This window comes from Mustela putorius, unplaced genomic scaffold, assembly GCF_011764305.1.
Source record: "Mustela putorius furo isolate JIRA1106 unplaced genomic scaffold, ASM1176430v1.1 tig00000692_pilon_pilon_pilon, whole genome shotgun sequence".
Taxonomy (NCBI): Eukaryota; Metazoa; Chordata; class Mammalia; order Carnivora; family Mustelidae; genus Mustela; species Mustela putorius.
Genome location: NW_025421446.1, coordinates 10,798 through 35,785, shown reverse-complemented (window position 1 = coordinate 35,785; position 24,988 = coordinate 10,798). Strand labels below are relative to the sequence as shown.

Here is a 24,988-nt window from a genome sequence, read left to right as displayed (position 1 = left end):
CTGTCCAGTATCACCAGAAAAAAAATAAATAAAAGGGTGAAGTCGTTAAAACACAGTCTATATAGCATTCCCCAGGCCCTGGTACACATTGACCTTAACATTATAAAAAAATGTAGACAATCAGAGCCCTCATATACAACCAATGGAAGTGAAAAAAGGCACAACAATGACCCAACACTGCTTAGTTAAATAAAGTTGAAGATTCACACAGTCTATGGCCCAGCCTATAGAAATGAATGCAAGTGTAAACCAGGAAAATGAACTATATATTCATAGTAGAATTATTCCTGATAGTTCCAAAGTGAACATAATTCATACTGGTGGTTTATTCATAGAATGTAATAATAGAATTATTCCTGATAGCTCCAAAGTAGACATAATTCATAGTGGTGGTTTGTTCATTGAATGTAATAGTATAGAGATGTAAAAATGGGGAAACTACAGAGAACGCAATAACATTAATTTCTCAAACCTACTGTTAAACAAAAGAAGCCAGCCAAAAAGTATAATTCCATTTATGTAAAGTAAAAAAATAAGCAAAACCAAATACTTCCCTATAGAGAAGCATACTTAGTTATTAAAATAAAGAAAAACAAGGAAGTCATTACCATTAGGAAAGGAGAACGTTACAGTTGGAAGGATAGAGAGGCAGAAGATACTGATTGGGATGGAATATGAGGGAAGATTCTAGGGTGCAAATGATAGTCTATCTCTTGACCTCAGGGGTAGTTACTGCAGAGGTTTATGTATAATATTAAAGTTATAAGCTATGTATTAAGCATGTTGTGGCATATATTTTACAATAAAGAAACATCTCTATCTATCCACTGATATTCACCTGCTTCTTGTGGCTTTCAGTCCAACAACTAAACTAGAACAGTATTTCAGGATTAGACAAAAATAGCAATTACTGAGATATAAGTGTTTATCGCATTCCACAAGGTGGTTTTGATACATATCTGGGTCCCCATCTACACAGACATTCAATAATGTGATGGTCTTTTCACAGCTCCCAGACCCATGAAAATCTCTGACACCCCCAACACCTCCAGCACCATCACTGGCTTCATCCTTCTGGGCTTCCCTTGCGCCAGGGAAGGGCAGATCCTCCTCTTTCTGCTATTCTCTGCTGTCTACCTCCTGACCCTCATGGGCAATGGGTCTATCATCTGTGCTGTGTACTGGGATCAGAAACTCCATACTCCCATGTACCTCTTGCTCGCCAACTTCTCCTTCCTAGAGATCTGCTATGTCACCTCCACTGTCCCCAACATGTTGGCCAACTTCCTCTCTGACACCAAGGTCATCTCCTTCTCTGGGTGCTTTCTCCAGTTCTACTTTTTCTTCTCCTTGGGTTCTACAGAATGCTTTTTCTTGGCTATTATGGCATTTGATCGATATCTTGCCATCTGCCGGCCTCTATATTATCCAACCATTATGACAGGACGTCTCTGCACCAATCTTGTGGTCACCTGCTGGATACTTGGTTTCTTTTGGTTCTTGATTCCCATCATCATCATCTCCCAAATGTCGTTCTGTGGATCCAGGATCATTGACCACTTCCTGTGTGATCCAGGTCCCCTGTTGGCCCTTACTTGTACTAGAGCCCCTGTAGTAGAGTTAACTAGCTCCACCTTAAGTTCTCTGCTCTTATTTATTCCCTTTCTCTTTATCATGGGGTCCTATGCTCTGGTCCTGAGAGCTGTGTTGAGGGTCCCTTCAGCAGCTGGACGAAGAAAAGCTTTCTCTACCTGTGGGTCCCACCTGGCTGTAGTTTCACTGTTCTATGGCTCAGTGATGGTCATGTATGTGAGCCCAACATCTGAGCATGAAGCTGGGATGCAGAAGATGGTAACTTTGTTTTATTCCATAGTAACTCCACTTATCAACCCTGTAATATATAGTCTGAGGAACAAAGATATGAAACATGCTATGAAGAAATTATTGGGAACCTAAAAATAAGTCTTGGCTTAAAAGATTTGGGGATAGAATCTATTTTTAATTCCTTTTCTAAGATTTTATTTATTTATTTGATAGTGAGAGAGCGTGCAGGTACAAGCAGGGGGAGCAGTAGGGGAGGGAGAGGAAGAAGCAAGCTTCCTGCTCGTCGAGAAGCTTAGTATGGTATTAAATCCCAGGACCCTGAGATCATGGCCCCAACCAAAAGCAGATGCTTCACCAACTGAGCCACCCAGGCGCTCCTGTTTTTAATTTCTTAGTTAAAAAGACAACTCACATCACACAGAAAATTATCGGTATTGTTTTTTAACTTCATACACCAGACAGTTTATTTCCTAGATTTAATGGGGCTATAAGGGATCTCAAAGGTGCACTCCATCTCCCTAATTTTATAAATGGTAAAGTACTAGAGTGATAATAGAGTTTGCTGAGAAATAGAATTTAAAACATCTCCTTCCAAGTCATAAAACCTCTCCACAGTGGAAGAACAGTATAAAACAGTTTTATTATTGAATAAGCATTAAAGCAAGAGAATATGTGTATCATAGCAATCTAAGAGATGGCAAATACATAAAGAAATATCTTTCCTTTTTGTAGCCAACCAGATACAACCCATTTACATACATGTTCTCAAGATAAATAACTATTAGTCCTCAAGAAAAACTTGACAGCACCCATTGTCACAAATGGTTCATCCTAGATTCACCTCATAATTGGGATGGCCCTATGTGTTTTCCAACTGGCTTCCTACAAAGCAAAAATAAGTCTATTTATACTACCTGAGATAGTTTTGTAGATTGGAAGATAGGCCATCAAAGGTAGGCTCCTATACCCCCACAGAAACTGGGAGACTGAGGCACTACCCCTCTGATGATTACATTTCAGTGATACTTCCTAGGTCCTTGACAGAGACATTCCTGAGTCAGAATCAGGCAAGAGGCTCATTTAGATGATGTGGTTCATATATACAACAGAGTATTACTCAGCCATCAGGAAAGATGAATACCTATAATTTGCACTGACAAGGATGGAACTGGCAGGGATTATGCTAAGTGAAATAAATCAAGGAGAGAAAGACAAATTATCATACGGCTTTACTCATATGTGAAACATAAAGAATAGCATGGTGGACCATAGGGGAAGAGGAGGGAAAACTGAAAGGAAAGAAATCAGAGAGGAAGACATACCATGACAAACTCTGAAATCCAGGAAACAAATTGAAGGTTATAGAAGGGAGGGAGGTGGTGGGCTGGGGTAGCCAGGTGATGGGTATAAAGGAAGGCATGTGCTGTGATGAGCACTGTGTGTTATATGCAACTAATGAGTCATTAAACACTACATCAAAAAGAAATGGTGTACTATATGTTGGCTAACTGAATGTAATTTTTAAAAAAGAGGCTCATTTAGATGTTTTAAATTTTTACATACATTTCAAAGACAGAAAAACAATTTATAAGTTTTCTAAAGTCAATGCTCAAGAAAAAAAATGGGAGGGGGCAGAAAATCTCTTCCCTTATTTTCAGTAGGGATAATTCAGCCTCTAATTTTTCATTTGTAGTTAACCTTACAAATTACACAAGGTTATAACTCTATGGCAAAAGCTACAGTTTTCTATTATCCTTTCAACAACAACAAATTGGCCTTTTTTTCTGGTCTAGATTAAATTTCTGCCTTCCAGAAATTTAATGTTGGGAACATCAATTATAGACAAAAGATTCATAACTTAATATATATATATAAATCTATATATGTGTGTGTGTATATATATATTTACATATCAAGAAGAAAATAACATCAGCGCATAAGAAAAAGTGACAAATGTATGAAAAAAATGAATAGCAGATGTTTTCAATATATAAAAAGACATTCTATTTTATTCAGAATTAGAGAGATACAAAGATTAAACATGATGTTGGTGTAAACACCAACCTCTTCCTTTGCTAGTAGAACGTAAATTGTTACAACAGCTATGGAGGACATTTTGACAAAAACTATCAAAATTTAAAGGGCACAAATTCCACTATCTGTGTGACATTAGTAAGTGACTATGGATCTTAGGGCTTCAGTTTCTTTCCTACACTTAGATACTAATAATATGGATAATGGTGATAGTTACTTCAGCATGAAAATTAACTGAAATAATATATAGAAGACTAAGAAGCAAAAATGCGTGACACATTGTTGGTGTTCACTATCTGGATGTTTAGTTAATGTACCTACAATTAAATGTTAACATACTGAAGATTAAAAGTATTGTTTTAAAACTATTTTAGCTTCTTTCACCTAGAACACTTATTTCCTTGGCCTGTATCCGATAATTTAAGGCATTCTGCAACCCACTGGCAACTTACCAAACCTTATTCATGAAATAAATAATTGTCTTCAGTAGATTCAACCTTTTGTGATTGTAAAAAAAAAAAAAATGTAAAAAAAATTTAAAAGGCATTCGGTGATGGGTATTAAGAAGGGCACATATTGCAGAGAGCACTGGGTGTTATATGCAAACAATGAATCATGGAACACCACATCAAAAACTAATGATGAACTGTATGGTGACTAACGTAATAAATAAATAGAGATGATAGATAGATAGATCAATAGATCGATTTAAAAAGGGCATTCCTTTAAAAAAAAAAAAAAGGCATTCCTTTTGACCTAGATATTCCAGTTTTAGATACTGATCTGAGTAGTATACTCACGTATAAGAAAAAATGGCATACATACAAGAATATTTAGTACTGTTTCTAACAGCAAAAATTAAAACAATCTAAATTCCTATCAGTTAAGGACTGATTCAATTACTATATATCCATAGAATGAAATATACTACATACCTGTAATAAGTGAATATCTGGGGCGCCTGGGTGGCTCAGTGAGTTAAGTGTCTGTCTTCAGCTCAGGTCATGATCTTAGGGTCATGGGATCGAGCCCCACATAGGGCTCTCTGTTCAGCAGGGAGCCTGCTTCCCCCCTCTCTCTCTCTGCCTGCTGCTCTGCCTACTTGTGATCCCTCTCTTTGTCAGATAAATAAATAAAATCTTTTTTCAAAAGTGAAGATCTGTAAAAAACTATTCATCTTAAACTATCCTCAATGTACACAATTAAATGAAAAGCAAGATGAAAAAAATCTCTATCTTGGGCTATCTTTCAGGTGGAGAAAGATTATGGGTAAGTGTATGTTTGTGTTCATAACTACATTATATACTTTTTGAAGAAGAAAGAAGAAAGCAGAACAGTGATTGTTTTTGAGAAAGAGAACTGGGTGTTTGGGACAGGAAAAGAAAAGGACAATCACTATATATGCCTTTGAATTTTTACAATTTCTTTCTATAATCATGTATTGGATTTAAACAATGGTAATGGTTACATTAAAAAATAAACTTTTGGGTCCCTGGGTGGCTCAGTTGGTTAAGCACTGCCTGCAGCTCAGGTCATGATCCTGGAGTCCTCGGATCAAGTCCCACCTCGGGCTCCCTACTCGGGAGTCTGCTTCTCCCGCTGACCTCTCTCCTCCCATTCTCTCTCTCTCTCTCTCTCTCAAATAAATAAAATCATTAAAAATTTTTAAAAATATTACATTCAAAACTTATTCTTTGACCTAGAACCATGTAAGCTGGTATGTGGAATGTACTTTGTATATTTGACCTACTTTTATGAATTCAGCTTTCTTTTTCATTCCAAGGGATACACTGATATTTATTTGTATTCAAGAAAAAAAATTTAATGCAATGCTTCTTTTCATCCACAGTAGAAAAATAAATGTAATTTTGCTTTTCTCAATATATAAGTAATAAATGCTCATTGAAATAATTTTCAAACAATAAAAGATCAAAATACTTTTAAAGTTATCTAAAATCCCACCACTCTGAGGGAACCACCATTAATACTTTAGTCAATTATCTCTCATGTGTTCTTATATACACATACACACGCTCTCACATATGCCAATATTATACGAATGACAATTTTGTTATGGTGGACTCCTTTATTTTCTCCTTCCTATACTTACCTCCATCTCTTCCTCCTCAATCTACTTTTTTCTGTACAACCAACTATTCCCTACTACAATATTCCCTACAAACAATATTAACAACCCAGTACATATGTTTCATATTGTTCTCCATGCTCTTAATTATATCAAAATATTTTTAACCATATGTCAGGGATTTTTCACTGTTTATCTTACAAAAATAAAGTTATATTTTATAGACTTCTCTATTTGGTATCCTTACATTTGGCCTTACAATATATACAATTTTCTCCAAAGTAAGGTTAGGTGTACCAAATATTTTCATTTTGTATAGTAGGCCAGAGATGTGTAATTAGTAAAAATTGGGTTCCTTCAATAGAATCTTTTAATAAGAAGAACTCTTCTTGAATTGTGGATAATATTCATCCCATAAAAGACATGACTGAGAACAGCTTTCATGTCCTTATTGAGTGAGATGTCACTGAGAATTTGAAGATTGGAGTCTTTATAGAAGGTATCATTTTTATAGAGGGTGTGAGAGGATATGATTAGTCATCTCCACTTCTACTAAGCAGCCAGATATGGGATTCACATACATCACCATGATGTCATAGAACAGAGACACTACCACCAAGAATCACATTTAGAGAAGGCATTTTTGATGACAAACTGAGAGCACCCAAATGTAGCTCTTATAATCAACAGATATTGTCCAAGGGTATACAAAGCAGTTAGAATGATAACGAATTCATAGTACATGTTCTATGACGTAGCATAGATAAGGGACATGATTCAATGGGCTCATGTGTAGCGGATGCCATAAAGTGCTGTCCCAATCTTTCTTTCAAGACTGAGACAATCATTTCTCTGACAGAAGTCTAGCATGCTGATAACTGGCATCCTTGCCAGAAACTGCCTCAAGCCACACAGACTAGTTTTTTCCTTGATTATCTGCACTCCCCAGGGATAGCTCACATCCAGGAATTAGTCAATGCTGGTATACAAAGGCCTAACAATCTTTCCTCAATCTGTGACAAATCTGAACAGCCATCACAGCTACAGGGTTCCATATGGCAATAGCTGAGACTTTTGTTTCAATTTATCAATAGTTCAACTTCTCCTTCTGTCCCATCCTACGTTCCTCAATCCTGTACAGCTGTTGTTCCCAAAAGAATTCTACAACAAACTCTCTGCATGAACTCTTAGCCTCTCTTCCTACTGAACCCAACCTATGTCACTGTATCACTTAGAAAGAATATAGGGACTAAATGAGAAAGTCAGTGAGCCAAGAGAATCACATCGCCCTTCCACAGATGCTGTCATGAGAATGAGATAGTGCAGTAAGTAGCATCAGGCCAACTGCTGACCATTTTCCATGACAGAGTAGAAGAACCATGCATTTGTGCTTTGAAAAATGAAGCACAACTGGGCGCCTGGGTGGCTCAGTGGGTTAAGCCGCTGCCTTCGGCTCAGGTCATGATCTCAGGGTCCTGGGATCAAGTCCCGCATCGGGCTCTCTGCTCAGCAGGGAGTCTTCTTCCTCCTCTCTCTCTGCCTGCCTCTCTGCCTACTTGTGATCTCTCTCTGTCAAATAAATAAATAAAATCTTTAAAAAAGAAAAAAAAGAAAGAAAGAAAAATGAAGCACAACCAAGTGAAGCAACCACAATATAGAATGGTATTGGCTTTAGAAAGAAAATTGTCCAACATGTTGGATATTGAACAAGTAACTTATAAAATCATATAGCTACCACTTGAGAGAAGATGGTAGAGTAAGATGACTCTAAGCTCCCTTCATCTAATGAACATAACTAGAAAACAGCCCCATCAGTGTAAATAGCCCAGAAAATGACCCAAATATTGGCAAAACAGACTGTTTTCAGCTAAATGTACTGAAGAGGCCATATTGGAGAGGGTAAGAAGGGCAGAGGCATGGTAGGGAGCTAAACAGACCATAATACTGGCTGTGGGAGGGATACTGCAGGCACAGAGAAAAGAAATAGAATCTCATACCAGGCACCTCAGGCACAGGGAACCCCCACAGAGAAGATGAATCCCTATAACATTTGGCTTTGAAAACCAGAAAGGCATAATTTCATGGGTTCTTACAATCAGTAGGGCTTAACACCAGGAAATCTAAAAATCAGTGAGCTCAATTCTGGGAAAGCCAAGAAAGCAAGAAGAAACTGAGTCTCTGCCCTTAAAGAGACAGCACAACTAACAGCCCTGTGGAGATACTGCATAGAAGCCACAGTTTGAAAAAAAACCGCCTGGGATAAATGAAGGGAGATTTATTACTAATCTAAGAGCATGTGCTAGAGGGGTAGGGAACCTTGGGAGGCTTGTCCAAGTATAAAAGAGCTGGCAGGCACCATTTACCTACCCTGCCCCCCAGCCTAAACACAAGAAACCTACACAGCACCAATACTCACTAATTTAGTAACAGCACACCCTGCCTCAAATTCTGTGGATATGCCCCCTCTAGTCAGGCTTCCCCTCCAGGTCCCCTCCCACAGCAGACTCACACAACCTTGCTAATACCAAATATTCCACCCCCACATTCTCCTGTTGACCTGCCCTCCAATACAACATTGGCCACACCCATCCAAAGTGCTGCCACAGTGTGGCAATCTGCAAGCAGCCCCAACAAAAATCAGTACTACTCCAAAACTGACTCCTACATGGGAGAGAGGGGAAGATAACCATATACACCAGTCCAAATGCTGCCCTAGCAGTGGGCTGGGGACAGACTTCCAGTCTGACTACAGACTCTCCCCACCAGCAGAAACTTCTCAGGGAGGCAACAAAAGGAAAGTGCCTTGTATTTTGGTGCTACTATATCTCTGGCAAATACCTGATCTGACTCAACTCGAGCCCTAGATGACCCCATACTGGCCCACTAATAGCAAGGGACCAAATCCTGCCCCCAACAGGCAGAAAGCCATTGCAGATAACAGACAGAAGACAAAAGTGACTCAGTCACAATAATATGGCACATGCAACACATAGGAGACACCCATGAAGTGCCAGTTTCTGGTGAACAGGGGACATTAAACTGCTGGGCATGACAGGGCCTCTTCTTCATAAAGCCACTACTTTCAAGAGCAGGAGATATATCTGGCTTTCCTAACATGGAAACAGACACAGAGGGGTGCCTGAGTGGCTCAGTTGGTTAAGCATCTGCCTTCAGCTCAGGTCATGATCCCAGAGTCCCAGGATTGAGCCCCATGTCGGGCTCCCTGCTCAGTGTGAAGTCTGCTTCTCTCTCTGACACTCCCCCATCTTTTGCTCTCTCTCACACTCTAATAAATAAAATCTTTAAAAATAAAATTTAAATAAAATTTTTTAAATTTATTTATTTTCAGCATAACAGTATTCATTATTTTTTCATGACACCCAGTGCTCCATGCAATCCATGCCCTCTATAACACCCATCACCCGGTACCCCAACCTCCCGCCCCCCGCCACTTCAAACCCCTCAGATTGTTTTTTAGACTATAGAGAACAAACTGATGGTTACTAGAAGGGAGGCAGTGGGGGATGAGTGAAATAGATGATGGGGATTAAGGAGGGCACTTGTGATGAACACTGGGTGATGTACAGAATTGTTGAATCACTATATTGTACACCTGAAACTAATATTACACTGTATGGTAACTAGAATTAAGATGAAAATTAAAATTAAAATTAAATTTTAAAAAAGAATTATAACTCCAGAAACCATATTATTAACTATCATGTTATGCTCTCTCTTAATGTTAGGGTATTATATGAGAGCTCCCGAGCTAACCATTTTGTATACACAATTTCTCTTAGTCCATTACATTATTTGAGCCATTACTATTTTACATGATTTTACATGGAAAGCTAAGACCTGAAGATATTAGGTAACAATTTGCTCAAAGTACAGCCTGATAGTAACTAAGGAAGTGGATACTTAACCCAGGTTTCTCTTAGTCCAAAGATGATGTTCTTCAACACTACTAACTTGTCATGGCAGAATTAAAGAGGTTATTGAAAAATGGGGGAAATTCTCCATTTCACTAAAGCTGTAATGACATTCAGATGTTAGAAAGCATTCATGGGAAAGAGCAGAGAAGAACCCAGTGACTAAATGTAGAATAATACTGTAAATACAATATGACATCTATATGCAGGAAAATTAACTTCCAGTCTTTAGAAAAAAGACAAAAGGGAAGTATACCAAAACAGTTTAAATGGCAATATTTAGGTAATAATATGGAGGTCTCTTTTTTCTATTTTTTTCCAATCTTATGATTTATTTTAAAATGTTTCTATATCAAATAATAACACATTAATAAGTTTTATTCATTATTATAATAAATTATTTAAATAATAATGATGATAAGTCTAGCTCAGAGTTTCCCAGTTTAAAAGAACTGGCATAACTTAAGGATATTCACCTATATAAAACCTCACTAACCAGCCTGTCCCTTACTTTTTTCTAACAAAGCTTATCACTTCAAAAAGTGTTTTCAGAAATTAAGAGAGAACACTAAGTCCCTTGAAAGAATGGGGGCAGGGGCAGGAAGATTAAAAAATGAACATTTGGGAGTAACTAGCAAGAGAAGAGTCCTGTTGGCCCATCTAGCTTCATTTCAGTCAGTTTCATGGGTACTATATAGAATAAGAGGTTTCTGGACTCCAGTATCAGCTGATTAGATATAAATTGTGATGAAGTCCTTCTAGCAATATGGCAAACTAAAGATGTCTCAATCACATACTACAGTTTCTTATGTCTCACATTCCCAAGTTAATATGTCCCTAAAAAGTTGGCAGACTATTTATATTTCTTTACTATTTAAATTGATTTACCTAACAAGCGTAAATGAACACCTAGAAAAAGTTGGCCTGCAAAATATAATAAAAATCACAATTCAGAACCCAGTTTTTATTTAAATACTGATACATACATATATAAATGTGTATGTGTATGTATATATATTTCTCAAATATATACATATTTGAGAAAATATGAAAAATAATTCTAAAGAAAGAACACAAAGGATCAACACACTACAGAAGAAGTTTTCACATTTTACATCAGTGATAGATTCTCATGAAATATATCTGTGGTCATGAATGTAACTCTATATTTAGAATATAACTCTTCTCTTATCCCAAGGTAAATGTCCTTTACAGCTCCAAAATTCTTACTCATTAAATAATTTCATAAAATAACCGTGCCATTTTTTATATTTTTTTCTTCTAGAATATTTGGCTGAGTTTCCCATGCTAAATGCTTTGCAGATGAGGATAATCTTTTACAGTTATTTGTATTTCTCTGCTGTTTTCTACATTTCTCAATGCAATTCTCATACTCATTCACAGAAGAGTGGCAGACACATGGTAATGTTGATTAAGTGACTGTTGATGGATTTCTGGAAGTTCTCTATTTAAAAAGATTATGTGCTTTCAGGGTGCCTGGATGGCTTGGTCAGCTAAGCACCCTGCTCTTTTATTTTTTTAATTTTTTCAGTGTTCCAGAATTCATTGTTTATGCACCACATTCAGTGCTCCATGCAATACATGCCCTCCATAATACCACCACCAGGCTCACTCAACCTCTTACCCCTTACCCCTCCAAAGCCCTCAGATTGTTTTTCAGAGTCCACAGTCTCTCATGGTTCATCTCCCTCTCCAATTTCCCCCAACTCCCTTCTCCTCTCCCATGTCCTCCATGTTATACTTTATGCTCCACAAATAAGCGAAACCATATGATAATTGACTCTCTCTGCTTGAATCATTTTATCCAGCATAACCTCTTTTAGTCCCGTCCATGTTGATACAAAAGTTGGATATTTATCCTTTCTGAGGGAGACACAATACTCCGTAGTATATATGGACCACATCTTCCTTATCCATTCATCCATTGTAGGTATCTTGGTTCTTTCCACAGTTTGGCGAAAGTGGCCATTGCTGCCATGAACACTGGGGGACAGATGGCCCTTCTTTTCACTACATCTGTATCTTTGGGGTAAATACCCAGTAGCGCAACTGCAGGGTCATAGGGAAGCTTTATTTTTAATTTCTTGAGGAATCTCCACACTGTTTTCCAAAGTGGCTGCACCAACTTGTATTCCCACCAACAGTATAAGAGGGTTCCCTTTCTCCACATCCTCTCCAACACACGTTGTTTCCTGTCTTGCTAATTTTGACCATTCTAACTGGTGTAAGGTGGTAGCTCAGTGTAGTTTTAATTTGAATCTCCCTGATGGCTAGTGATGAACATTTTTTCATGTGTCTGATAGCCATGTGTATGTCTTCATTGGAGAAGTTTCTGTTCATGTCCTCTGCTCATTTTTACATGATTATCTGTTTTGTGTGTGTTGAGTTTGAGGAGTTCTTTATAGACCCTGGATATCAGCCCTTTGCTGTATTGTCATTTGCAAATATCTTCTCCCATTCTGTGGGTTGCCTCTTTGTTTTGTTGACTGTTTCTTTTGCTATGCAGAAGTTTTCATCTTGATGAAGTCCAAAAATTCATTTTTGCTTTTGTTTCCTTTGCCTTTGGAGACATATCTTGAAACAAGTTGCTGTGGCCAGTGTAGAAGAAGTTACTGCCTATGTTCTTCTCTAGGATTCTGATGGGTTCCTGTCTCACTTTGAGGTCTTTAATCCATTTAGAGTTTATCTTTGTATATTGTGTAAGAGAATGGTCGAGTTTCATTCTTCTGCATATAGCTGTCCAGTTTTCCCAGCACCATTTATTGAAGAGACTGTCTTTTTTCCACTGTACATTTTTTCCTGCTTTGTCGAAGATTATTTGACCATAGAATTGAGAGTCCATATCTGGGCTCTCTACTCTAGTCCAATGGTCTATGTGTCCATTTTTATGCCAGTACCATGCTGTCTTGGTGATCACAGCTTTGTAGTAAAGCTTGAAATCAGGCAATGTGATGCCCCCAGTTCTGTTTTTCTTTTTCAACATTTCCTTAGCAATTCAGGGTTTCTTCTTGTTCCATACAAATTTTAGGATTGTTTGTTCCAGCTCTTTGAAAAATATCAGTGGAATTTTGATTGGAATGGCATTGAAAGTATAGATTGCTCTAGGCAGTATAGACATTTTAACAATGTTTATTCTTCCAGTCCATGAGCATGGAATGGTCTTCCATCTTTTTGTGTCTTCTTCAGTTTCTTTCATGAGTGTTCTGCAGTTTCTCAAGGACAGATCCTTTAGGTTAGGTTTATTCCCAGTTATCTTGTGGTTCTTGGTGTTATAGTAAATGGAATCGATTCTCTAATTTCCCTTTCTGTATTTTTCACTGTTAGTGTATAAGAAAACAACTGATTTCTGTACATTGACTTTGTATTCTGCCACGTTACTGAATTGCTGAATGAGTAGTTTGTGGGTGGAGTCTTGGGTTTTCAATATAAAGTATCATGTCATCTGCGAAGAGAGAGAGTTTGACTTCTTCATTGCCAGTTTGGATAACTTTTATTTCTCTTTGTTGTCTGATTGCTGTTGCTAGGACTTCTAATACTATGTTGAACAAGAGTGGTGAGAGTGGGCATCCTTATCATGTTCCTGATCTCAACGGGAAGGCTGTGAGCTTTTTCCCATTGAGGATGATATTGGCTGTGAGTCTTTCATAGATATTTTTGATGAAGTTCAGAAATGTTCCCTCTATCCCTATACTTTGAAGTGTTTTAATCAGGAGTGGATGATGGATTTTGTTAAATGCTTTTTCTGCATCAATTGAGAGGTCCATGTGGTTCTTCTCTCTTCTCTTTTTTTTTTTTTAAAGATTTTATTTATTTATTTGACAGACAGAGATCGCAAGTAGGCAGAGAGGCAAGCAGAGAGAGAGAGAGAGAGGAGGAAGCAGGCTCCCTGCAGAGCAGAGAGCCCGATGTGGGGCTCGATCCCAGGACCCTGAGTTCATGACCTGAGCCAAAGGCAGAGGCTTTATCCCACTGAGCCACCCAGGTGCTTCTCTTCTCTCTTCTCTTATTTATTTGTTCTATCACATTGATTGATTTGCAAATGTTGAACCATTCTTGCAACCCAGGGATAAATCGCACCTGGTCATGGTGGATAATCGTAGCACCCTACTCTTGACTTCAGCTCAGGTCATGATCTCAGGTTCCTGAGATCGAGCCCCACATCAGGATCCCTGCTCAGTGGGCAATCCTGCTCCTCCCTCTCCTTCTGCATCCCTTCCCCACTCATGCTCTCTCTCATTCTCTATCTCATTCAAATAAATAAAATCTTTTTTTTAAAAAATGGATGTGCTTCCAAATATGATCTTGAAGGCCAACAGAAAAAAGACATACTTGACAAATACAAAAGATCTGATGACTTTTTTGTAATTTTCTATTTTGAAATAATTTGAGTTTTTCAGAAAAGTTGCAAGAATAATATAGATATGCCCTTTATCCAGGTTCCAATTGGTTAAAATTTATAATTGCTTTATTAACCTCTGTATCTTTTTATATCTTTCACTGTGCCCTGTTTTTCTCTACATATTTACCTTTTTTATTTTCATTTTTATTTAAAAATAAATTAATTAACATATAGTATATTACTAATTTCATAGACAGTGTTTAGTGATTCATCAATTGCATATAACAGCCAATGCTCATTATATCAAGAGCCCTCCTTAATGCCCATCACCCAATTACCCTGTTCCCTAACTTCCCTCCCCTTCAGGGACCCTGTTTATTTCCTATAATAGGAGTTTCTTATGGTCTGTCTCCCTCTCTGTTTTCATTTTATTTTATTGTTCCTTCTCTTCCCCTATGTTCACCTTGTTTCTTAAATTCCACATGAGTGAAATCATACAATATTTACTTTTTCTGACTTATTTCACTCAGCATAATACCCTCTAGTTTCATCCATGTCATTGCAAATGGCAAGATTTCATTCTTTTGATGGCTGAGTAATATTCCAGTGTGTGTGTGTGTGTACACACACTATATATATATATACATATATATATGTATATATATATATATTCATATATATATACATACATACATACCACTTCTATATCCATTCATCTGTTGATGGACACCTGGTTCTTTCTATATTTTGGCTATTGTGAACATTGTTGCTATAAATACTGGGGTGCACTGTGCCCCCTTTGAATCACTACATTTGTATTCTTTGGATAAATACCTAGTAATGTAATTCCTGGATTGTGGGGTAGCTCTATTTCTAACTTTTTGAGGAAACTCCATACTGTTTCCCAGAGTGACTGCACCAGTTTTCATTCCTACCAACAGTGTAGGAGGGTTCCCCTTTGCATCCTCATCAATATTTGTTGTTTCCTGACTTGTTAATTTTAGCCATTCTGACTGAACTCTGGCATATCACGAGATATGACCCTCACACAACTCCCAACACAGACATAACATTTACCCCTGGCACCATGAGTTCTGTGCACGATCAAGAAATGTAGCAGACCACTGTCCTCCTTTGCTGATTAACTACCCTGCACCCCTTTAAAAACTCCTGAGTAAAGCAGAAACTTCAGAGTTGGCTTTTGGACAAGTCTGCCTTCTCCCTAGGTAGCCAGCCTCCTGAATAAAGTTCAAATTCCTTTCCAAGCAAAACTCCTCTCTGAGTATTGGCATTTCCAGCAATGAGCAGCTGAACTTGGAGTTCAGTAACACCTTTACACCTAAAAGTTTCAGTGTGTATTTTCTAGAAATACGGAATGGTTTCTCACATAACCACAGTATGTGGTTTATATTTATATGGATATAATACTATTATCTAATTTATAGACCTTATTCTTTAATTTCTCCAATTCTGTTGATATCTTTTATAGTAGTAGTTAGGGACAGATTTCTTTTTCTGGTTCAAGATCCAGTCAAGATTACAATCTGACCATTTTTTTTTTTAAAGATTTTATTTATTTATTTGAGAGAGAGACAGTGAGAGAGAGCATGAGCGAGGAGAAGGTCAGAGGGAGAAGCAGACTCCCCATGGAGCTGAGAGCCCGATGTGGGACTCGATCCCGGGACTCCGGGATCATGACCTGAGCCGAAGGCAGTCGTCCAACCAACTGAGCCACCCAGGCGTCCCTACAATCTGACCATTTTTAATATCAAATGAGCCTTCAGATGTTAGTAAATTGGTGACACCTTCAAGGTTCTAAAGTAGATTTCTAAAAACAAAGTCATTCTTTCCATAGATTTCAATGGAAAGGATTTTTTGTTCTCAAAGTTAAACTTTCATATTTGAAAATTAAAGTAACTGTTTGTAGCACAAATAGAATGGAATAAAAACCATTGATCCTAGATGATACTTACCAGATTCTATGCAAGATTTTTAATCATTTTTTTCTCCAGAAAAAAAAATTAATTTTAATATTGGGGCACCTAAGTGGTTCAGCAGTTAAGCACCCGACTTTAGATTTCAACTCTCAGGGTCATGAGATCCAGCCCCACAATGGGCTCTGTACTCAATGGGGAGTCTCTTTCTCTCTCTCTCTCTCTCTCTCTCTCTCTCTCTTTCTTTCTCTCCTGTGTCTCTCTGCCTGCTCATGCTCTCTCTCTAAAATAAATAAATAAGTCTTTAAACTTTTAAGCTTTAAGCTTTGGTCTAAGCTCAGTATAAGCACTAAATTGAGCTGATGGGCTTGTGTACTTCATAATTAACAAAAAGAGAAACGGAATTTTGTTACAGCTGATTGTTGCACCTACTAACAGTATATTATGATGTGCAAATACCTTGAACTTTATCCTTAAAAATAGCTGACTGTAGATGTGGAGGAAAAGGAGAATATTGTGAAATAAAACACCATCAACTTTCCTGAGGATTTAGTTGTCACTGATGTTGTTTTGTATCCTCTCTTGTGACAAGTTTCCCATATGAAGTGTATGCTTTTAAAGTAACCATTGCTGAAAATACAAGACAAGACTGATTGACATTTGCAACAAGTTTTTCCCACCTAAACATTGTAAATGGTGATTAGGCGTCTAAGTCAGCACACAACGTCCTATCCAATCCATGATGTACTTGCTCCTAGTATTGATGTTTTATGACACCTAATTACAGTTACCAGAAGGGGTGGAAATGGCAAATAAAAAGGAGTAAAAGTAAGCAGAGCAACATATGGATACTCTTGCATGTAATTAACTTGTAAACCTGCTATTTGGTTATGTGAATTCAGCTCACTCCACAGGAGTGGGTTCTCCCTCTTTCAGAGTCAGGGTATTCTTTCAAGTCTTTCAGAGGGGAAATGACTTCCTGAACAAATACGTGGCTGGAATTCTGTGTGTGCATAGGTAGGTATGGCTGGAGGAGAGAGGGGGAAAGAGCAGGAAACTCTGATAAGCAAGACTTGAAAGAGAGGGCAGGGCTGTGTTGCCGAGGCCTTACTGACCAGGCTACAGACTTAGAGTTTTACACCATGATTAGGGGAAATGTCAAAGGTGTGTCAACAGGATGTGAGATGTTTAGGATGAAACCTCCTTCAAGGAGAGCAAGCTGTGCTAAAAGATCTGCTCCTTTGTTGAGGATGAAGAAAACTTGAAGCCCAAGCCCCAAGTGCAGCTTCTCCGCACATTGCTGCAGAATGGCCCTGCTATGTGGCCCCTTGGCCAAGAGTATTCTCAGGCATGATAAGTGTCCCATGAGAGGCAGGACTCCTCAGTGAAACTGATATAACTCAGAACCTGGATCTGAAAGAAGAGGGGGCCATGGTGGTATTGGGAATTTAGTGCCACAGTCCCTTGTCTAAGGTTCTCCAACCGATCTCCAGTTTCTGGTAGGAAGAGAGGAAATCTTTCCCCAAAACACACAACTGGCATTAATGGATTAGAAGTCCAAGAAAAATAATGACACCTTATCTAGGGTTTTGTTTGGCAGAATTTCCCTTGAGCATAGATATGCTGAACAGGTTAGTGAGGGATCAATCACTATTGCATCTCTAGCTGCCTCTAAGAGATTTAAAACCAGTAAAAATATTACTTCTTTCACCACTGGGGGAAAAAAAGACAGAAATGAAAGCACAATGGTCTCCAGAGAAGACAGGGAATGAGCAAGGGAATAACTAGCACAGACCTGTCTCCTGACACTCTTCCCCTTCTAGAAAGAGTAAATGAATCCTCAAGGAGCAAAAGACAAACTCTGCTTATAATTCGTGGATCCTACAGCACATACGTTCACTGATCTTCATTCCAACCTACTTTACACCTTCTCTCCAGCTGGTTACTACAAAGGCAACTACTTCTACCGTCAGAAAAGCCTACAAGAAACTAACAGATGTTTCAGTTGGGATTCCCTTTCCTGCTTCAGGGAAGAAGGTAATATCATGCTTGAGAGGAAAAAAAAAAAAATACTAAAATATAGCTGGAGAATCTACATCTCTGAAAAAAGTTTCCTGCTAATTCTGCTACAGTCTTACAGAAAACATCTGACATTTATTATATGTCAGATATCGACAAAGTGCTTCCACCTTGTCAATTCATTATCTCATTCAGCCATCTTTATACCAACCCTTTGGGGAAGGCATTATCACCGCCATTTGACATTTGAGGAAACTAAGAGATAGGAAATAACTGACCTGTAGAATTTCCTACAACAATGCAATGTAAGTGCTGGAATTCAAATCCAGGGCTACTTCTATTATACAATTGCCTACTGCTTATCAGCAATGGATAAATACACTTACTTTCAAGGGCTTCCAAGAAAGTTTATACAATGGGATAGAGGGCTATGTATCACTAACTGGTTGCTAGGCTTTTTACAAATATTTAACCCTCAAAACACTCTCTGTAGTCAAAATGCTCACTCTCTCTACCTTACAGAAAAGAAAAAACCAAATCATAGAAAAGTGAACATGCATTCACAGATGGAAAGTGGTTGTGGTCCTCCATGGAGCAGCCCCTCCCCGGCATAAGGCAGAGGTTTATGCTCACAGGGGAATTGTCTGGGGTGGCTGCTTGAAGAATTTAACTAGTGAGGATACCAAGACTTGTACTCCAATGTATTTCTGGGATCAGCTTTAGGGAAAAAGAAGTGAGGATGCATCAAGATAATGGATATTCATTTCCCAAGTTAAAAAGTGAGGCTTCTTTTTGTTGTTTTTTTGTTTGTTTGTTTGTTTGTTTTCTAATTCTCTGTCCAAGCAGCCTGAGTGCATACACACACAGTTGAGGCCCCTGTTCTAGTGTTTCACCTCTGAGACCAATTCAGGGGGACCAAACCAACTTAGATGGACAGTTAACATAGCAGCTTCTTTCTTTTTTTTTTTTTTTTTTTTGGTTTTAAAAAATTTATTTTTTAAAAGTTAACATGCGCATAAAAGGAAACTGAAAAACACAAGAAGCAAAGAACAAAGTCATCCATAATCACAAGCAGTTTAGTTTGACTTCTAGGTCCCATGGGTGTATCTACAAAAGTAAGCATTTTAATGTAATTAATATCATAGTTATGTATCATGTTTTTTTACACACCATGAATATTTACCATTTCAAAGTCCCCAAACTATGAGTATTTCGATAACCAAGAATACACTACACCAAGTCCATCTGAAAGAAAAAAGTGTAATCCCGGCTTTCTCGGCGACAAAGATTTCAGAGGACAAAAATGGCAACAGGCCTCTAGATAAAGATACTGGCAGGGTTACCATTAAAATACTGCATTCCCTTAATGTTCAATTAAAACAGACGTAAGTAAGAGTACACAATGTATAATGATTCTAAAAGAATTCATTAGCAGCTGCTTTCTATGCTTAGGAGCTAATTGAAAAACAGTAACAAAACAGCTTAGCACAAATATCTCTATCTTTAACCACATTTAATTTCATTAGACTTAGCATAAAATATTTTTACACATTTCCTCTTCTCCAGGACAGTTTTGTCAGGCTTTTACCTGGAAAACTATTCTACAAGGGAGGTGTCCTATACCTTGTACTTTCATATATAATTATTATTTTTATTATTATGTTCAGTTAGCTACTGTATAGTACATCATTAATTTTTGCTATAGTGTTCAATGATTCATTAGTTACATATAACACCCACTGCTCATCACAACACGTGCCCTCCTTAATACCCATCACCCAGTTACCCCCTTCCCTCCACCCCTTCCCCCTCTGAATCCCTCAGTTTGTTTCCCAGGGTCCATAGTCTCTCATGATTCATCTCACTCTCTGATTTCTCCTCCTTTGGATTAATTAATACAATATCCAGCCAAGGGTTTTCATTCTAGGATCATATATCATTTCTAGACTTGCAAGTCTAAGTATCCTGTGCAGTCTGGGCATTCCTAGAAAAACAACTAACTTCTCAGAGATGAACAGAATTAAGAATTCTATAGTACAGTTCCCATTCAACCATTTGACAAACTAAGATGCTAGATCCATAAACAAATAATTTTTTTTAATCAAAAGAATTTAGGCCTTGTCTTTCTACTTGTCCACTCTGCTACCCATCCTTTGGCAGCTGAACAGATCACTTAAACAGAATATGTTCTGTTACCAAGAACATTCAATCTCTCATAACCCCCTTTCAAATAAGTTCCCTGAAATCTGTATCAGAACTCTAGTAACTCAAGGTAAAAAACACGGAAGTTATTAAATAAACACATTCCTGCAAATTTTACTCGCATTATTTTTTTAAGTTCCCAAGGTGTAAAAATCAGTTTCATATAAATAATATCATTTTAAGACTTAGAACATGTTTCTCCTAAAATGTCTTTTATAGATATTTTTAAAACTTTTATTATTCTCTGCATTATTCTCTGCAATCCATGTGTTTTTCCAGAGTTTTATATGATACATGTATTTCATAATTTTAAAAATATTTTTGAAAAAAAATTATACTACAATTTATTAAATTCCCACTATGTGCCACGACCCTAATCAAACAATGAATTTGACAAGTTCTCTAGCTCATTCAACCGGCAAATGCAATAAATAAGTAAAGAAATAATTTCAGATCTTGATAAGTACTAAAAAGAAAATAAATAGAAATTTAGTAACGAGAGAATGACAGAGGAACTAACATAGAGTGTTCAGAAGAAGAAAGTATTTGTGCTGAAAACTGAAGAATGTGTTCAGATGAGATTCCCAGACAAAAAAAAAAAAAAAAAAAAAAAAAAAAAAACACCTAAAGCAAAAGCACCTGGTCGGAGATGGGCTTGGCTTATGCCAGTATAGGAAGAAGCCCCATGTAACTGAGTAAGTACAAAGAGGGAAAGGCAGATGAGGGCAAGAGGAGGATAAAGGGAAGAAACTGGTGAAGTAGGTGAAGGCTGAATCATTTAGGGGCTCATGCGCCATAAATTGGAACTTGGATTTTATTCTAGGGTGGGGAAGTTACTGAATGTTTTTACATAAAGAAATGACATACTTACATTTTTAAAATTTTTAAATTTACATTATTAAAAGGTCACGGATTGCATGGAGCTCTGGGTGTGGTGCAAAAATAATGAATACTGTTATGCTGAAAATAAAAAATAAATTTAAAAAAAAAAGGCAGTATGCCTGTTGTAGAGAACGGGTTAAAAGAAGCAAAGGCAGGAAGAAAAGAGATCATTCAGGAGGTTCTGTAGTAATCCAGAGAAATAATAGTAGTTTGAACAAGGAGGTGCAGGGGAAACATAAAAAAGCAGATGCATCAAGACAAATTTTAGAAACAGAGCAAATACAAATTGCACCTGAGTTATAAAGGATAAGAGAGAGGGAGATATGATATTAAACGTACAGAAAAAAAAAAGAAAGCCCTCAAAGATTTACTCAACTATCCACATTTCCAGTAAAAAAGTGGTCAAATAGATGACTGAGTATAAACTGAGATTTGAGGAAAGCAGCAAAACAATCCAAACCAAAAACACACAATTAAGACTAAGCAGGAGATCCCTTGAATTGCTTAAATCCAGGTATTATGTCTGTAAATTAATATTATAAACTCACAAGCTTCATAAAATTTTTGTTTTTACTTCTGAGACTGGATAACCTGAGTTCATGTGACTGCAATATCAGTTTTAACATGTTCTACAAAGAGACAGGCAAATTCAGGCAAAAATTTTTCACCAACAGAGGCAAAAAGTCCTGAATAGTTTCATCCTAAATGAAAGAGAGTTGTTTTACAAATTAGAGATTTTTAAATAAAACCTGCTTTCAGTTCCCCTTTATGAGAAATAAATAGATAATCATTTCGAATTTAACCTGAGATCTGATACAGACAAATTTAAAGCCGGGCAAAAGCATACAGAAGAGTGCTCATAATGCAGTCATCATCTCCCCAACCATTCAGACCCTAGCTGAGGCCAGGAAAGCCCTGTGGTAATAGATATTGAGACCAAGATGGCTAGAATCTTAGAATTTCTTAGGGGACACACGACCACCCTTAACCTGGGAATTAAATAAATGTCCTAAACCAACTTGACCAAGAGAAGGGGTTCCAGCATACCACTGCATCCTTACCCCAGAGAACAGATCTTTTCCAATCAGGTCAGATTATTGATGTTAATTTTATTTTCCAAGCCATCCATCCAAATGGCCTTAAGTGCTATTTTTTTCAGGTAGTTTTCTCCAACAAACTTGATGGCTTTGCCCATGAAATTGGTAGATAATGCCATTAGAGAGAATTAGGTTAAAATATAGCCTAAACATCATGTAATTTTTAACTGAAACCAAAAGTCCCACGTTTTTCTTGCTCTGGAATCACATGACCAACAAGGCACCTGACCACAAGCAACTGCATGAACAGGTGACTGTTCATGGAGTTCCTAAAGGCAATGTATTTATCCATTCATTTAAAAAATTACAGAAAGTCTTCTAAAGGCAAGGATCATCTATAGCTCTAGTCACCTCCATGACACTGCTCCTGGACATAACAATAACCTCAGCCTACTCTTACAAAGACATTTGTCAAGAAGAGAGCTAACCCAGTATATTGAGTTTAAGAGGAGAGAAAAAGAATTATATATAATATGGGGTTATGGACATTGGGGAGGGTATGTGCTTTGGTGAGTACTGTGAAGTGTGTAAACCTGGTGATTCACAGACCTGTACCCCTGGGGATAAATATATATGTTTATAAAAAATTAAAAATTAAAAAAAAAGAATTACACATAATAATATCAACCTGCATTGCGTTCTACTATCTGGGATAAGCTAAAGGCTATAGGGATTTTTAATCTATTTTGTTCACGGCTATACCTCCAGTATCTAGAAAAAAATACCTCGCCAACAGTAAACATTCAATAAATATTGAATTCATAATGAATAAACTAATCTGTTTCTTCTTTGGACAAAGAAAATGAAACCTCTCCACTGTTCCAGGAATATTCAGTAATTATGGGTTCTTTCATAGCTCCCAGATACATGAAAATCTCCAACACCCTCAACATCTCCAGCACCATCACTGGCTTCATCCTCCTGGGGTTCCCTTGCCCCAGGCAAGGGCAGATCCTCCTCTTTCTGCTCTTCACCCTTCTCTACCTCCTGACCCTCATGGGCAATGGGTCTATCATCTGTGCCGTGCGCTGGGATCAGAGACTCCATACTCCCATGTACATCTTGCTCGCCAAACTTCTCCTTCCTAGAGATCTGCTATGTCACCTCCACTGTCCCCAACATGTTGGCCAACTTCCTCTCTGACACCAAGGTCATCTCCTTCTCTGGATGCTTTCTCCAGTTCTACTTTTTCTTCTCCTTGGGATCTACAGAATGCTTTTTCTTGGCTATTATGGCATTTGATCGGTACCTTGCCATCTGCCGACCTCTACACTATCCAACCATTATGACAAGATGTCTCTGTACCAATCTGGTGGTCACCTGCTGGATACTTGGTTTCCTCTGGTTCCCAGTCCCAATCATTGTTATTTCCCAAATGTCCTTCTGTGGGTCTAGGATCATTGACCACTTCCTATGTGACCCAGGTCCCCTATTAGCACTCACCTGTGCCAGAGCCCCAATAATGGAGTTCTTTTGGATGATTTTAAGTTCTTTGCTTTTATTTATTCCTTTCCTCTGCATCATAGTATCCTATACTCTGGTCCTCAGAGCTGTGTTGAGGGTCCCTTCAGCAGCTGGACGAAGAAAAGCTTTCTCTACCTGTGGGTCCCATCTGGCTGTGGTTTCATTGTTTTATGGCTCAGTGATAGTCATGTATCTGAGCCCAACATCTGAACATGAATCTGGGATGCAGAAGCTTGTGACCCTCTTTTATTCTGTAGGAACCCCACTCATTAATCCTGTCATCTACAGTCTGAGAAACAAAGATATGAAATATGCCCTGCAGAAATTTCTAGGAATATAAAAATTTTTACTTTGGTAAAAAAAAAAAATCTTTGAGTAATAGCCTACCTTCATACTTCTTCAGGTGAAAAAATATTAATAACCAATACCACTCTGAGAATTGTTCATCCTATTACTGAACTTATTCATTGTGGCTGTTCATACTTTTCCTAGAATCATTAGAGCAAGAAAGGATTCAGAGACATTATCCAATTCCCTCACTTTATAGATGAAGAAGCTGGAGAATGGAAATTTTGAGGGACCTGCTCTCATCATAACTTTATAATGCACAGAATTTTTTTTATTTTTTAAAGAGCTGCTCTTTCTATTCATAAAGAAAGAAATACATAATAAACTATAAGAATATATGTTTGCCATTCAGATATGCAGCCATCAAATAGTCTTTCATTTGAGCAGGGAGAAATATGTATATTATTGATAGAAATGTAAACTGGTACAACTTCTACTTAGAACAAATCACAAACAATTTAACAAACTTTAAAATGCATGCTATCCATTAACCCAGCAATTACACTCATTCCTAAATACCTAGTCTACACATACAAGCTCGCATATGTGAAAATATGCATGCAGAAGAATATTCATTGTTGCAGTGTTGTAATAGCAAATTACTAGAAACCACTTAAATGCCCATTTATTGAGACCTGTTTGTGTAACTTATGCCCATGCAATGGAAAATGAAACTTTTTTAAATGAGGGAGTTTAGATGTACAGATATGGTACCATGACAAGTTACTTTGTTAACTGAATAAATGATATAATCTGTCATTTCTGTTTAAAATTATAAATCTGTACATTTTTTAAAGGGTAGAATA

The 24,988-nt window shown here is 37.6% G+C and overlaps 2 pseudogenes; both read left to right on the top strand.

The window, feature by feature from the left end:
• The first annotated feature begins 977 nt into the window (after positions 1 to 977).
• On the top strand, positions 978 to 1,956 carry LOC123392903 (annotated as a pseudogene).
• Positions 1,957 to 23,204: 21,248 nt separating this feature from the next.
• LOC101694325 lies at positions 23,205 to 24,174 on the top strand (annotated as a pseudogene).
• Positions 24,175 to 24,988: the final 814 nt, after the last annotated feature.